Here is a 12,121-nt window from a genome sequence, read left to right as displayed (position 1 = left end):
TGCAAAGTTCATCAGAAATGTCCAAGACACAAAAGATGAAGCCACATCACAGACTGGAGGACACTAAAAGGAGATGTAACAGAAAGAGGTGATGTAGGGTCCTAGATCAGACCCTGCAAAGGAAAAAGTACATGAACTAATTGGTGACATTGATAAGAGGTCTGTAAATGAGTGGGTAGCATTACACCAACATTCAGTGCTTGGGTTCCAGCCTTGCTTCATTCTGTGGTTACTAAGATGTGAACTAGGAGAAGCTGGGTGAAGTGTAGACAGGAACTCTCCATACTAACTTCCAACGTTTCAGTATATTTTGGATGCTGAATCCAGTCCAGAAACAGACGTCAAAGTATGGGGGCAGTGAGAGCTGCATGTTGAAATAGAGGGGTTCCTGTAGACCTCATCTAGAAGGTGACATGGGAGCAAGACCTGGAGGCAGTTAAGGGTTGCACCAGGGAAGAAATGAATAACGAATAGAAGGCCAGAGTCAGTTTTGCCAGAACTTCTTCCCATTGGTCCCTGTTCTATCCAGAGTAAGCCTGCTGCCCTCTGAACACAGAGCATCCCCCAGTCTTCTCTCCAAAGGGAGCCTCTCTGTCCTGCAGCCACACCTCCTGAGAGTGCCTGGTGGCTGGCGTCCCCTCCCCACTCTGGCGAGGGCAGATGGAGAGTCATGAGGTCAGTAGGGTCTGATAAAGACCTAGGTCAGGAGCAGGGGCACCTCTTCCTCCCTTTATCTGGAATTGCCCTGGTCTCCTTTTCTTCCTGGCAAGCCACTTCAGTTCCTACTCCCTTCTTTCTTGGACCCTGTGCCCAACCCTCTTGGCATCTGAGCCTCTCCTGTGAGCACTGTCCGAATTTGCCCAGAACCTCAAGCAGTGGCTCTCTGAGTGGGGTCAGTGTGAGCAAGCGGACATGAGTCAGAGCAGCAACTCCACCTAATGACTAAGGATAAATGTCCCACCCAAAGCTCCTGGTTTCTAGCCTCTTCAAAAGCACAGGCTATCATAACCCAAAAAGCAAAACCACCCACTCTAGCACTGAGAGTCTGAAGTCTCAGTCTCTGGGGACCTCAAACAAGTCCCTTCCCTCCATGTATCTTTCACCACATACAAAGCAGCAAGGCTGGATTAGTTAATCCCCAAGATTCTTTCCAGCACTAACATTCCACGATCATTAAGTACCAAATGAAACTGCACTGTAATTGCAGCTTTGAAGTACAATGTCGGGAGTAACGGTAGCAGCGATGAGAACTCCGACCCCAAATGAATCACCACGATTGCAAATGACAGTTGTTACTATTAATGTAATACCTTATACTGCAGCGTGTTTTTCCATTTACAAAGCACTTTTATACACATTATCTCATGTGATCCTCGTAAGAATCCAATAAAAGTGATGGGAAAGACGGTATTTCTTTTGCACACATCAATTTCAGTGGCCATTCAACTGGAGCAACAGTGCAAACCCCTGCACATTGGCCTCTTAACACCTCGTCTTCATTCTGTAGCTTGCAGCTATATTTGCTACCTTGAGGACCAAAAAACATCCACCTATGATTCTGTCCCTAGAGGCTCTGACCAGGTTAGTTCAGGTCACTCACCCTACAAGGAAACCCAGGTGCACACCCTGGAGAAGAAAGCATACACAGTGTGCCCAGAGCCACTTGGCTCAGTCCATCCAGCAGGTTCTTGGAGGCATAGTCCTGACTCAGAGGGGAGGTGACAGCATCATCCCACATTTGTTTCCCTGCTGCTCAAAATAGAACAGACGAGATATCACAGTTCACATGCTGATCTCACTGCAGCATCAAATGCTTGAAAATAATTAAATAAAAGGAAATGGGAGTGTGAAGAAGAGAGCCCCAATTTCCACGTTACCATCAGGCAAATGATAACAAAGGGACAGTAGACAGAGTCAAGGTGAGGGACAGCTCCTCTGCAGGCACCGGGTGTGCTACAGTTCTGTCCTACACGGGCCCCCTTGGCCAAGCCTTCCTACCAGTAGCCGTGCCGTCACCCATCACCATCACCATTCGGCTGGTATGGTCAAAGGGTAAGAACCGTCTTCCCCCTCTCGCCACACACCAGGGTGGGGGATACGCTCAGATCAGCTTCTACTGTCCCCTCACCAAATGGTCCCATTCTCCCACACACAGAGCTTGGCCCAGGCATGCCCAGAGTGGGTGACTGCTCTGAGTTGGGTCAGAAAGGGCCAGGCAGGTGACAGCTTTGTTCCTGAGCCCACTGTCCCTGCACCTGTGTCAAGACCTAAGTGCCTCGCCTTGCGTAAGTACCAACGTCTCTAGGCTGTGACCCACTCAGCTCCGAAAAGGGGTTAAAAACACCCACCCTACCTCTCCCTCACAGAGCTGTCAAAGGATGGCGTGAGATCACACTTGAGAAGACAGTCTGGAAATGCAAAGTCCCACATGGCACTCAGAGATCGTGCCACACCAGGCACCTGGGGTCAGCACCTGGGGCACACGCTGGCCTCCACTGCCCAGCCTCCCTCTGGTCAGTGGCGTGTGGGCAGGGCAGCTGACCCATGAAACCTTCCCTCACACAATCCCCTTCTCTCTTTTCCCCTCTGGCAGCTGGGGACCCAGAGACAGCCTCTGGGGACCTAGATAGGGCAGAGCCATGGACAGAAGGAGCCTGGATCCTTGACCAGACACCTGGGGACTTGCCTCATCAGGAACACCCACTTGGGTGTTAATGGTCAATATCATGGAGGTGGGAGATGTCCATTATTGTGTTAAGTTACCAAAGTTGGCGGTCATTGGAAATAGTAGGTAAGCCACCTGGACCATACAGAGACCAGTGGAGTCACTGCTTCAAAAACACAGGCAATGGAGTTAGTTGTAAATTCAAGCAAACGGAGCAAAAAAATATAGCAACAGACAGCCAAGTTTCCTCATATTTCCTCCAACCCATGATAGGATAAAAATGAGACCATACATGAACTTCCCTGGCAGTCCAATGGCTAAGACTCTGCACTTCCAAGGCAGGGAGCCCAGGTTTGATGCCTGGTCAGGGAACTAGATCCTACATGCAACAACTAAGACCTGGCATAGCCATATAAATAAATAAATGTTTAAAATGAGACATAAAAATTATGTTCTCACACTGACACCAGGGTCCAAGAGTTCTCTGTTATGGCAGAGTTAGCCGGTTTGAGGAATAGTCAGTCCAGAGAAGGCAATGGCACCCCACTCCAGTACTCTTGCCTGGAAAATCCCATGGATGGAGGAGCCTGGTAGGCTACAGTCCATGGGGTCGCTAAGAGTCGGACACGACTGAGCGACTTCACTTTCACTTTTTCCTTTCATGCACTGGAGAAGGAAATGGCAACCCACTCCAGTATGCTTGCCTGGAGAATCCCAGGGACGGCAGAGCCTGGTGGGCTGCCGTCTATGGGATCGCGCAGAGTCGGACACGACTGAAGCGACTTAGCAGCAGCAGCAGTTCACATACTTGCCCAAATGCAACCAACCATGATCAAGTTTGTGGTTGAGACCTACTTCCTTTTCTCCATCGCCTAGATTTTCACTCCCGACAATAAAGATGACATGGATCAACCTCTAAATAGTCAGATTGGATTATCCAATCAGAGTGTCAAATGTCCTCATAATGTGGACAGACTGTGCTGGAAGGGGCCAGAGAAGAGACTAATAATCCAGCAGAAAAATAAAAAGGAGAAAGGATCTGAAAGACAGTAAACAAACATAAAACAGAAACATCTCGACTGATGAAATGTCTGCCCTGACTCCTGAGAAACAGACACAAAATGAAACAGCAGTGAGACATGTCTCATGCATCAGCTTGGCAAAATCAACATGTGTGACAAGACCCTGTGTGGCCAACGGCAGTCTCTTGGATGGGGACACTGACTGGTTCTTCTCCAGAGGGAAGTCAATTTCGTAATATCTATCAACACATAAGTGGCAAATCCCTTTTGATTCAGTGGTTCTGCTTCTAGAAATCTACCCAACAGATATCCTCATACATGTGCCAAAAGACTCCTGCACAAGATGACTCATTGTTTGAACTGGGACAGACAGGAAACGGCCTAAGTGCCCAACAGTACGACTCACCCAAGTACATACAGCTATAAAACAGATGAGAAGTCAACTTCAAATTTTACAAGATCCCAATGGGAATGTTGGGGGGTGGGGTTGGGGGTCAAGCACACACCCACCACCATTCTACCCACATGCACAGGCACATAAGATGAGATACTCGGAGGAAGCCTTATCCTTAAGACACTCTGGGAGCACGAGTCAGCACCCCGTGACAAGGTGTGAATCTGTATCCCTGCTGCTCCTCACTGCTGTGCTTATTTTCAGCGTATGGAAAATTAACCATAATGCAAACAACACAGCAACAGCTGTGTTTTCATCCTCTTGGTGATCCTGACGTCACAATCGTCAAATGCAAGCTCCCCAAAACAGCAAATGATATTGTTCCCGGCAGCACACTCCGAAAGGCTACACACCTTCCCCCAAGAGGGAGGATTCCAGGGCTGTCCTTTTTTTTGTAGGTGTGATTTCCCCCTTTCAGAGCAGCTATTTAGCAACTTGCGTACAAAGCTAACTGAGCCTTAAGAACAGTTCTATCATAGAAAGCAGTCACACAGCCTTTCTGGGGAGACATCAAACACTATCTATTAAAATGAAATATACATGTGCCCCCGACCTAGAAATCCCGTACTCCAACATGGAGAATAAAAGCACCAGAGTGGAAGGCAGCATGTACAAGGGTATTTGTTACAGTACTGCCCTAGCGGGTGAAGAAACAACCTGAAAGTCCATCAGAAGAGGGCGGCTGACAGCAGGGAGAAGGGAGAGGGAAGGGGCAAGAAAAGGGGACAGGGATTAAAGGGTATAAAATACTGTGAATAAAATAAATAAGCTACAAGGATATACTGTACAGCACAGGAAATATAGTCAATACTTTGCACTAACTTTAAATGGAGTATGATCTATAAAACTTTTGAATCCCTATCTTGTATACCTGAATCTAATATGGTATTGTAAGTCAACTATACTTCAATAAAAAAAATAAGATGTAAGAAAAATTAGAAAAAAAAATTTAAGAGAATGGCTAAATCAAGCATTACATGAGTATTTGGCAACTGGGTTTTTTTAATTTATTTATCTATTGTAGGTTGTGCTGGGTCTTCATTGCTGCACTCGGGCTTTCTCTAGATGCTGCAATCGCGGGCTACTCTTCACTGTAGGCCACAGTCTTCTCATTGCAGTGGCTTCTCTCGTTGTGGAGCATGGGCTCTAAGGCACACAGGCTTAGTTGCTCCATGGCATATGGAATTTTCCTGGACCAGGGATCGAACCCGTGTCCCCTGGTCTCTGTACAAAGTTTGCCTTCTCAGTAAATTCTACCCTGACATCTTCATTCAAAATTATAAAGGGGGTGGGGGACTTTTTCAGCTTTGTTTTTCTCAGTAGAACTTACCATTGGCTGACACTTTAGATACCTCACTAGTACATATTTCCTCCTTCCAGACGATAAGCTCCATGAAGCCAGGGATTTTGTCTCTGGCTCACTGAGTATCCCCAGCATCTAGCACAGCATCTGTCAATTCCACTGAATGAAGGGAAAACCTGCTTGCACCAGGAGGAATGACTGGCAAAATGTATATGAGGCTTTTACCACCAATGGGGTGAAGCTGCAGCAGACAGCTGTCAAAGAGGAAATAAGACTACCCTTTCTTCTGTGTTGTTTATTCCCCCAGTTGCAGTGAATGTATGTTATTATTATCAATGTTGCAGAGGCATTGAATAAAATTAAAAAGTAAAGATGTAAATCGGACTAGGAGGAAGCAGTGGAGGGCAGGCAAGTCCAAATGGAGGGAAAGAGAACCCAGAACACACCCAACAACGACCACTGGCCTCTGTCTTCCCTCTTTCCAGGCCAGGCACCCTCAAAGCGAGCCCCACACAGCATCTCACACACAAGCGTTCTAGGAAGGACAAGATGTTGCTCATAAAAGAAATCACAGGGACCTCCCTGGTGGTCCAGGGACTAAGACTCCCCGCTCCCCATGCAGGGAACCTGGGTTCATTCCCTGGTCAGGAAACTAGATCATCCCACATGCCACAACTAAAGAGCAAAGATCCTGTATGCCACAACTAAGACTTGGCATAGCCAAATAAATAAAAATAAAGATATATAAAAAGAAATTACAGAGTACACTCTAACTCAAATATAAATGCTTCTGGACCATGGCTCCCACAAAGCTCTGCCTCTGTCAGAGCTGAGCAAGGGGAGACCAGTACGTAGAAAGGATGAGGTCCGAAGAGGGCAACCAGGGAGTAGCACCAGGGAAGGAGCACTGAACTGCCTGGGAGGCCAGGTCCCAGTTCTGCCCCTGATGCACAGAGTGACCTTGGGAAAGGTCCCTTTAACCTCTCGGAACCACAGATTCCTCCCCTGTGAAAATCAAAGCTACTGTCCTTTGTCACACTGCACACAGACAAGTAAGGAGACAGTCGCCACCATCGATGCCACATGGATGATGTCAAAACCCCTCACTACACAGAGCCTGGGTTTCCTCAGCTTTGTTTTCCAGTTGTTTGCCATTGGTCTATGAGAAAGGTATGTATTTTCATACATGACCTTTGGCCACTTGGCTGAACTCTGTCACTTCTAATAATGTATAGATTCAGAGTCTAGGATTTCCTCTAACCAGATGATCAGATCACCAGCAAATAATTACACTTTTATCTCTTCCTGCCTGTTGCTCATGTCTCTCTTGTCTTTCTCCCATCTTATTGCGCTGGCTCAGACCTACAGTTCAACGGTGAACAACAGAGGTAACAGTGGGGATTCCTGTCTTATTCCTAACTTGAAGGGAATGTGTCCCATGTTTATCTAGTAAGAATAACATTGGCTACAGATTCTAGTATGTATCCATCACCAAATTTAAAAAATTCCTTTCTGTGCCGAATTTGTGATGTTTTCTCATGAAATGCCAACTGCATTATATTTCAATGCTTTTTCAGCAATTAAAGAGATTATCACATGATTGTCCCCCCTTTAACATGCTTTTATTTTTGTTTTAACTGAGATATAGTTGATTTACAATACTGTGTTAGTTTCAAGTGTATAGCACATCAATATGTGTGTGTGCAGCCTTCAGATTCCCTTCCTATAAAGGTTATTACAAAATATTGAGCACAGTTCCCTTTGCTATACAGTAGGTCCTTAATGTGTTTTAACAGAGGACTGGACACCCCAACCCAACACTGACTTTTCAAGGTCAAGATCAAGCCTCTGACCCCAGACAGAATGATGTCATTCTACCTCAGCTCTAGAGCTCTCCTAATGGCTGCCTTCTCTCTTCAGTCCTACAGCTCCCTAAGCTAATCTCCTCCACCTCCATCCCAAACACTCACCAGTTCCTAAAATGCCACAGGCCTTCACCTATATGAAGGGGACGTCAAGACAAAGTTGAATGTCAACCCAACTCTACGTCATGAAAATTCATCCCACATCCCACATCCCATGGGATGAATTTTCATGACGTAGAGATGGGTTGACATACAACTGCAGGAAGGGAAGCAATCATATGATTTTCTCAAGATGAACAGGTCATTATGGTGATGTAAACACTGCACTCTCCACCTCGGCACATTTCAAGATTCACACAAAACTGTTCCAAACTGGAGGAGAATACCTCGGGCCTGGGGTTGTAGTCAGCTCTCCACTCCCAAGGGTATATAAACAGAGATGGGAATGCCCCCCTCCACGATATTGTTATACAAGGGAGCGGCCCAAGGTCTCTCATCTGTGAAGTGAGAGAAACAGAGCAATTGAAAGGAAAAGGAGGAGCAGGAAGTAGGATGCATTGAGCATTTCCAAGCAGTCTATACAAATTTCCTCCCAGTCCCCACAACAGCCCTTTTAGATGTTAGGATACATGGAGAAGTTGCTACTACACACACACACACAAACACCCACACACACACACCTTGTTCAAGGTGACAGAGCCCAGGTGTGCACCAGGGCCTCTGCTCCACTCCTTACACCTCTTCCATTCCGCCACTCTGTCTCCTGCTACAGGGTGTGAAACCACTTGTTAAGCTGCCTAACACAGCGGCAGCCACCTAATGGGTACTTAATGATTCTGCCCAGACTGAGATGGTCAAAGGTCCCTCCTGCTGAGCAAAGGCAATTTTCTCCTCCGCCAAGCCACGGAGAGACTTCACCCTGGCCCTTTGTGTACAGGTCTGAGCATGAGGCTTTTATGGCCAGCCCTTTCCACCTTTTCAAAATAAATTCAGAAACATGATCTCATCTGAACGTCACATCTCTTGACAGAGAGGGTCATCAAGGCTCACATGTGAAGGGTCTGCCCAAGGTCCCACAGCTACACCAACAAGTTTACATCCAGGGACACCAGGAACCATGATGATCTCCATCCCAACCAAGGCCTCGCGGATGAAAAGAAAGGACAATCTCAAATAGGTCAACAAAGAGCAGCTACAGTTAAAGGAAAGGAAAGTGAAGTCACTTAGTCATGCCCAACTCTTTGCAACCCCATGAACTGTAGCCTACCAGGCTCCTCTGTCCATGGGATTTTCCAGGCAAGAGTACTGGAGTGGGTTGCCATTTCCTTCTCCAGGGGATCTTCCCAATCCAAGGATTGAACCTGGATCTCCCACATTGTAGGCTGCCGTTTTACCATCTGAGCCATCAGGAAAGCTACAGTTAAGTCTATGTTCAAAGCCAAGTTTGTACTGTGGATGAGTGGGTGATAGGCACTCCATAACTGTTCAGCAACGTGGATGAAGAAGCAGACACCTCATGATTTGGCCAATCAAGCACAAATGATGCCATCACTTTAGACTCAGACCACATAACCTTTAACCCTTGAAGTACAAATCTATGCCTCTTTCATAATCTAGGAACCAAAGTATCTATTGGTAGCTCCTTCCCACCAGCTCCAGGATGAAGCAGCTCCTGCATTTGGAAGTCACAGTCTAGTTCCAAATGTATCTTTATTGTCAGAGGTCATCGCCATGGTCCCTCCCCTCCCCACAGGCCCTGGTAAGCATCAAGGCCACTTCACTGGCCAGTGACTCAACCAGAAACTATGTGGACCTCAAGGCAATTTCTTGGGCTTCAAGGACATGGCCGAAGTCAAGCTACTCAACAGATGTGACAAATTATTTGGACCAAGAGCCAAAGCAGAAGGCATAGACCTTGCTAATGCTTACATATCCAGGAAGAACTGAGTTCCCAGCAAGCAACAGTAGATGCCCAGCCCTTGTTTCTTTGTTTCCAAGAAGACTGATGCCACCTAAGAAACTAACCTTGCTTCTCACCAAAACTATACCATACTAAGGGACACCAAGGTATGAGACCATCCTTTATACACTTCACCATTCCAGGTGACTGATGGCCTTCTGGATTTATTCTAACTTGTGAGGCATAAACTCACCAGTATATGACAGCAAAATCTAATGGCATCTCCCATCTCCACCAGGGCCCTCAAGCCTAGGGTAGGAGAGAAAGATGCCCTTTTGATATGAAAGTTTCAGGTTCCAGTGACTCTCACGTCTGTTGCAGACAGAACTGCTCAGAGAAAAGGATAGAGGCTCGTTCTTACAGCATGACGTGGAGATCAGAGAGGTCACATGCTGTATGATCCCATTTATATGAAATAACCAGAACAGACAAATCCTAGAGACCGAAAGCAGTCTAGTAGCTGCCAGGCTGGGCAAAAGGAGGCAAAGGGGAGTAACTGCTCAGGGGTAAGGGTTTTTTTCCTTTGGTGGGGGTGGCGATAAAAATGGTCTGGAATTAGATGGTGGTGATGGTTGCACAGCTCTGTGAATAAACTCAAAACCAATTTAAATGGGCAATATTTATGATATATAAGTGATGTCTCAATAAAGCTGTGTGATTTTAAACGTTGATGGTGGAGAGGAAATAAAGTGAGTGCACCAAGTTAGGAAGTGCTTCTCTGCCTTACATCTGACCACTGTGCCGGGTCCCCATCCCCTCAGCCCTTGGGGCAGTCCCATAGCTGTGGGACCAGCATCCTACGTGCTGTTCTTCACTTGTCAAGCCCTCAGCAGGCCCCGCCTGCCAAGCAACCACCCTCATCCCTGCTATGGACTCAAGGCTTCTAAGCAACCAAAGCAGGCATGGGAACATTCTCACAACAGTCCCAGGAAACACCTCTGGGAATAGTCATTCATCTGGTAGAGAAGCTGGCTGCTTGGAGCTCAGGAAGGGGGAGGGCATGAAACCAGAGAGACAGCCACCTTCCTCCTAGGAGAAGCGGGAGCTGGCAGGAAGGGAGACCCCAAGTCCGATGGCTAACATCATCATCCGTGTTTTTCCAAGCTGTGTCGAAGGAAAAGTACAGTGTGAGGCTGTAGGCAGGACAGACTTCAGAGCAAAACAAATCAGGCAAAGAAACTGCTAGAGGTTCCATTAGCAAGACAGAGCAAAAAATTAGATTCCCCCATTTCCCTGTTGCACTTGGGGCCCCTCAAACTGCTAAAAATAAAGCAACAGGCCCTGCTATTTGTGATGCTGGAGTTCTCAGGAGTCCCTGCAGAGCCAGCTTCCCTCTGGACTTCCTTCGATCATCCTTGCCTCCCTTTCTCTACCACTTTAGCATGGATTTCCACAGCACAAGGAGAGGTCCGGGAATGAGAAAAACATTTCCACTGATCAGGAGGCTGAGACAGATGTCCCACCACAAGGATGTGGTCTAGAGCTTGAGAATCAAACATGCAGATGATCAACTGAGCATCTACATTAGTGGGGGTGGGGGGGTGGGGGATGCAGATCCATTCAATGATTGTACACCCATCCCTACCCTCTGAGGTCCTGGCCACTTTTAGAGGAAGGAGTCATAAATGGGTGGTGGGGGCTTCCTTGATGGCCCAATGGTTACCAACCAACACAAGGTTACCTGCCAACACAAGGACACGGGTTTCCATCCCTGATCCAGAAAGATCCCACATGCCGTGGGGCAACTGAGCCCATGAGACACAACTACTGAGCCGCATGCCCTAGAGCCCATGCTCTGCAATAAGAGAAGACACTGCAATGAGAAGTCCATGAACCTCAACTAGAGAACAGCTCCTGCTCACTGCAACTAGAGAAAGCCTGCATGCAGCAATGAAGACCCAGCACAGCTAAACATAAATAAGTAAACAATTTTTCTAAAAAATGACAACTCCTTTACAAGTACAATCTAGAGTTGAGTTAAAACAAAAGTGAGTGGGAGGGGAGAACAGCTGGGGCAATATGTAAGCCTGAGCTCATGCCCACCCTCTCCGATGACACAGCAGGGAGCACCCCCTCTTGCTCCTTCTATAGACCCCCATACTCATGCAGAACCATAGTATCTTGGAGAAAGAGCAGCCTCAGAGCAATACAGCTGGGTGATGTGAGTGCACACCTTCTATCAGACTGCCTGGCTTCCAATCCCGGCTCCAGCCCTTCCTAGCAGGGTGACCTTGGACAAGGTACTGAACCTCAGTTCTCTATCTCTAAAGGGATGATGCAATACTTCCTACCTCACGGAGTTAATCTGAAGCTCTTACAAAAGTGCCCAATGCATAAAAATGTGCAATAAGCTCCAGATGTTATTGGGGACCCACTAACAATGTCTCCCTAAGGAAGCTACCAGCATTGGGGGCTGGGCAACTTTTGTCTGTCCAGGGCTACCCTACGCATGGCAGGATGTTGACTCTTCCTGGCCCCTGGGAAGTAACCGCTCACAGTCAAATAAATACTCCTTTAGACTGGGTGACAGTCAAAGCAGTTGAGTGGGGAGGACAGGATCCCCACCATGATTTGTGTGACCCTAAACCCATGCCTTTAACCCTCCCTCAAACTGCCTCCTGTGAAACCGCAGCGGACACACAGAAAGTCTTTCTGTCAAGGATGGTGAGAAACAGAGAAATAGGAATTGAAATAAAATATGCCTCTTCAAAAAAAAAAAATTGGCAGTCATCATTCGTTTTTAAAAGTTAACACATTCTACTCTTCAGGTCTTTTGAAGTTACCTGAGGTCAGAGCACAGAAACCAGGCGGTCATGCCCTTCCTAAAGATTAGCCAACGGCTCTCATGGGAG

At 47.1% G+C, this 12,121-nt stretch overlaps 1 protein-coding gene across 27 annotated transcripts in view; it reads right to left on the bottom strand.

Annotated features, from left to right (window-relative positions):
- The window catches only part of KCNMA1 (potassium calcium-activated channel subfamily M alpha 1), a 762,573-nt gene that overhangs the window by 719,233 nt on the left and 31,219 nt on the right, over positions 1-12,121 (bottom strand). The gene's annotated exons all lie outside the window — the stretch shown is intronic.

Source organism: Giraffa tippelskirchi, chromosome 2 (genome assembly GCF_054371585.1).
Source record: "Giraffa tippelskirchi isolate mGirTip1 chromosome 2, T2T-mGirTip1v1.2.pri, whole genome shotgun sequence".
NCBI lineage: Eukaryota > Metazoa > Chordata > Mammalia > Artiodactyla > Giraffidae > Giraffa > Giraffa tippelskirchi.
The sequence above is the reverse complement of the archived record's forward strand: the minus strand, read 5'-3'. Positions and strand labels throughout refer to the sequence as shown.